The following is a 5,181-nucleotide window of genomic DNA, read 5'->3' on the forward strand; positions in this document are numbered from 1 at the left end:
ATATTTCTTGAGAGAATAACTAAATAATGGTTAGAATATTGCTACACCTAAATAGTTTTATATTTCTCAGGAAATAAAGTGAAACAAAGTGGGCCCCCCCAGGATGTTGTGTTAGGGCTTAGTATTTAGTTGGTAAAAAAACAAACAAACAAAAAAAACAGAGCATCATTGTGGCAAAGCATCCAAAAACATTACACTGTTCCGAAGGCTTCTCAATGAAATGCATCTCCTATTTGCTTGAAATTCAAGGACACTGTAAGTCTAGGCTTTGCAACACTCAGTATCACATAGCACACTGCATTTGTTGCTATTATGCATTCAACTTTTTTTTTATTGTCTTCAAATGTTTTTCAGTTCCCACCGGTTTAAAAAAAAAACCCTCCTACATTTATTTGATGTTTTTAGTTATAATAAAATAGGAAATCTTAATGCTCAGATATTGTATCTTTCACATTTTAGGAAACATCTTCACTTTGTCGACCAACTGATCCTGGCAACCTCTTGAATGTAAATTGTGGTTTTTTAACCTAAGAAGTTAGGAGGGAATATATGTATATATATATATATATATATATATATATATATATATCATATATTGTTCACTGTGAGGCAACAACCAGTTCAGTCCTCTTCGACATTTTCAAGAGTGCATGTGTGAACAGATTTAGGTCAGCATTGTTCGCCAAATCCTTCAGAGGATCTCTGAATTGGGACACAGTACTTCAACTGACCACAGGCACTGCTTTTAGATATAATGTAAAAATGACAATAAGTCCATATACAGCATAATATCATTACCTTTTATTATATTCTATTCAAGTCCAGGCTTTTTGTTTGTACTATAAAACTAAAAACATGTCGTCATGTTCACCATTTAATTCAAATGTATTTCAGTGTTTTTTTTATCGACGCATTTGCAATTTATTTGAAGGATTTCATGCAGAGTCACAAATACTCTCAGGCATAAACCCTTTAAACAGCTGACCTTACAAAATCAGTCAAACAATAATGTGAAAACCCAAAGCATTTGCAAGGGTCAGTCATTTCATTTAGATTTCTAGTTAGGCAGAAGAGTTGTACTATACTGGTAAAATATACTCACACTGCCCACATGCATGTATCGCCTAATTGAAGTGAATAACTTCAGAAAGGAGATTATGAAAGCATTTCCAGCCCTGTTTTCATTTTCAAATGCCCGCCTTACTTTGACAGGTATGATTGTTTGACTTAGTTCAGTTAACAACGATATTGTCCCAACATCAAGACTTAATAGATCTAACTAAAGGGGACTTTAGAGATCTGACCGTTTATTATAATCAATCACTTTGAATTTTTATAAAGAAACAAAACCATACTCACTGTTGAACAGCCATGTGCTGCAACCAAATAAGCCTTGGTAATGGGATAGAGGGAGAGGCAGCACAGCTTGCTGAACAGGTAGTACACATCTGAAAGCTGTATTTCAAGGTGAATTAACATACCTGCATGTTACTCTTAAATAACAAATCCAAGTTTAAAATTCAGTCAAATTTTAGCCAACATTTCTGTTAGTTTAACAGTAATATTAGTTAGCTAATATTAACATAAGTAAATAAGTGATGTGCTCTTTGTTGCTTCTTTTAAAGCTACTATATACAGTAATGGGTAAAAGTGGTCTAATAATAATTTAAGCTGATAGTAACGGCAGCTATCAGTTTATCAAATTTCATTTCATTTATTGATATATTTAATAAGGACAGTGCACATTGATTATTATATAAAAATAGCCTCCATGTGAATGTGCTGGAATTAGCATAAAAAACAATTAGCACACAAGCTACATTTCAGCTGTAGTCCGAAGGCAGGTAGGCCTACTTACAAAAAAATGAAACAAATGTACAATTACAGGACAGTTAGATCAGAACAACATACACCAAAAACTCACAGACAAATTGGACACTATCATTGTCTGAGAAATAACAGACCCACCTGCAATTAGGTAACAGTTAAAAATGTTGTTTGAAGTTTAAAGAGGTACTTATGTGACTCCAGATATTTCGCAATTGTTTTAATTTAACGAAGAACAACTATAAAACAGGTCAGACTCCCCTGATTAGAAATACAATTTGCAACATTAAGCAGAAGAACTTTAAATGAATGTTAAAGCTTACATCTTGAGATCAGTTTTGTCAATATTCTGAATGGAAGACTAGCAAGTATGAATCATTTGGTGTGAAATGGTGTGACAATGTATGGAAATCTATACCAAATTTACGTCTTATCCTGACCAAACCTCAGGTTTTTGAGTTGTCCCACATCCCAGGCTTGGATCTGCCATCCCATGCCACATGCTGACACACTGCATGGCGCCAGGACGGATACCACAGCTCAGTTGAGTAGGCAGCTAGACAAGAGAACTCAGCATTTCAAGCGGCTGAGCAGAACCTGAGCCCTGGAATCTAGTGGAGCCTTGCACCGGGAAGAGCGACAACAGATCGATAGCTGTGATTAATTAACTTCTAATGAGTTCATCTGAGCGTTAAGAGACCCAGAAAGTTGGACATGTCCCATCGTCTATCTCTCTCTGACCTATAGCTAACTCCCTCCCTTCCTTCCTCCCTCATTCTCTCCTGCAGCTATCGATCTAATTTGATAGAAAATGAAGATTATCCCTTTCTTTTTTAGTTGTTTTTTCACTCCTTACCCTTTGGGATCTTTTTTCATTGAGCGGTTAAATAATAAGTCTTCAAATTATAAGCAGTACAATAACCTCAGTTGGATTATTGGTTTCCAATTGTGGGTCGAAAGTCATCTTGAGTCACAACACAATGCAGGTACCTCAATGTTCCTTTTATTGTGCATCAATATCACAGCACAGTGAAAATCCAACACTATTGAGTCGACCTGATTTCCTGCAGATACTAAAGTTAGAGTGGCATAAGCTGTGCTAAAATCGGCATGGCGATGGTAGAGACACAGGTTCCCACATGTGATTACCCCGGCAGTCATTATGATCCTGGCGAGAGTGAGAGTGAAAGCTGGGTGTGCAGGAGCAATGGAGATGAATGGCCTTGTGAATAGGGAAGTGGATTGGGGAGCGAAGGCTCCCTGTGTAGCTTGGTCTGCCATTTTCTTTCTCCATTTCTCAGCACTGAGGGTCGGGCTCAAAGTTATTTGTCTCACAGTGAAATTAGTAATCGTGCCACCATCCATCATTGGCTGACCTGCTATTGATCGCCAGTGCACCTTCTCTTTTCAACTAAATTATATTACAAAAAAAAAGAATAGCAAATGTCTGCACACTCTTGAGTGGCCCACACTTTCCCCTGCCTCAGCAAAAGACTCAGACAGAAAAAAAGCAGACTTTTCTTGTGTTACATTACAGAGACATGTCAGGCAATTCTATTCAAAGAGATTGGAGTTGTTGTTTTGAAGGTGACAAGAGTGGCACATGATTAAACCACCATAGACTTTAAAGCAGGGGAATTTCAGCAAGAGTGGCTTGTTATACAACATTGACATCTCAGTGACAAATGCTGTATGCTGTTCCTTTTTCCGAAACAATATACAGGATGGAACATGCTGATATAGGCATCGACGTGTAAATGATTCAGAGGTGAGCTCAAAATGCCCTATTCACAAAAAAGATTTTGCACCGCCATCTGTATCTAAATATACACTTTCAATTCCAACTATCGAAAATTTGCTGCACTGCACTGAAATCAGGTCAAGAGCAGATTTTTTTTATTTTTTTTTTGTCTAGACTTTTTCCATTACAGAGTCAATAACAAAGAGAGACACTGCACTCACGATTAGTCGCGCATTGATCAATGATGCCCCATGAATACCAGCACACAGTACACAGAGGTCACTTGTCACCACATATTCAATTGTGTACAATGGCATGACTACAATGGGATTTGCAGCTGTGAGTTAGATTACAAGCTTAGTGACTTGCAGTCGGTGCATGATACACAAGCTGACGTGATAGAGACCGAGCAATTGAGGTTGGTGTGTGTGGGAGAGAGCTACACACTGCTCAGAGCACAGAAAAGAGAAATGCACAACAGCATAGTAACAGCTTTAATTACAATACAGTTGTGATTTCTGTTAAAGAAAGGGATTATGGGAACATATTGGTAATAGCTTTAAAAACCTGCAAAGAGGCAGATTAGAGAAACTGAGATTACTGCCTGGGAAAAAGGAATGAAAGGGGTTAAATCCACACTGGGCATGACATGTAACCTCTGCACTGACTATTTTTGTGTGTGCAGGAGTGTTGATGTGTGCAAAGTGACAGGATTTGATAGTAAGGTTCATGTATTAAATCCCTCAGAAGCAGATAAACACCAAAGTGAAGAGCTGAGGTACATGGTCCTCCACCCGCAGTCCACTGTTTCACATCTGACCAACGGCCTTCACTCACATTTCCACATTTTCAAATCCCTAATCCCTAACCCCAGAAGTGGGACACTTTAGCAGAATTCTCCACCATATAATCACAGTACAGCAAACTCTAATCCCACAGGCTCCATGTTCTTTCAAGTGTACCGCACATGTTGTGTAAAGCTGATGTTTGTTGTACAGAAAAACTCACAAACCCTGATGAAAAGGTTCTTCCTCTGCCAGTTTTTTTTCCTCTTTTTTTCTTCTCGAGCCCTCTGACAATCTGCTCTCAAAGAGACACATAAACTCCCTCCCTATCCCCCTTCTCTATCCTTATCTCCATCTTTCATTCCTCCTCACCTTCCAAACCCCATATCCCCGCGGATTCTTTCACACACATTAGATAGCCTCTCAGCCATCCAGCGTTGTGTCTTCTTCAAATGTCTTTGCGCACAGGACTTTGAACCAAGGATGCCCCAGGCACCCAGTAGAGACCTGAGAGGGCCTGCGGTCTGGCCTCCAATCTATCATATCGCGCCTGCAGCCATAATGAGACACACTCTACCTCCATCCAGCACACCAACACACATCACAAGTATTGACCCCCTCAACAGGCCATTGAAGCCTGCTCATCTCAGATTGCGCACAGATTGAGTTCATGTGAAAAAGAGATATTATTACACCACTTCAAAACGTAGGATTTGGCCACATGGCAAATCTGAGGCAGTCTTTATCAGTGCTGGAACTCGACTGTGATGTTGCTGTAACTTCTAAAGCAAATTTTTAAAGTTTGCTAAGTCAAGGGCAGGAAGTGTA

Source organism: Symphodus melops (assembly GCF_947650265.1).
Source record: "Symphodus melops genome assembly, chromosome: 1".
Taxonomy (NCBI): Eukaryota; Metazoa; Chordata; class Actinopteri; order Labriformes; family Labridae; genus Symphodus; species Symphodus melops.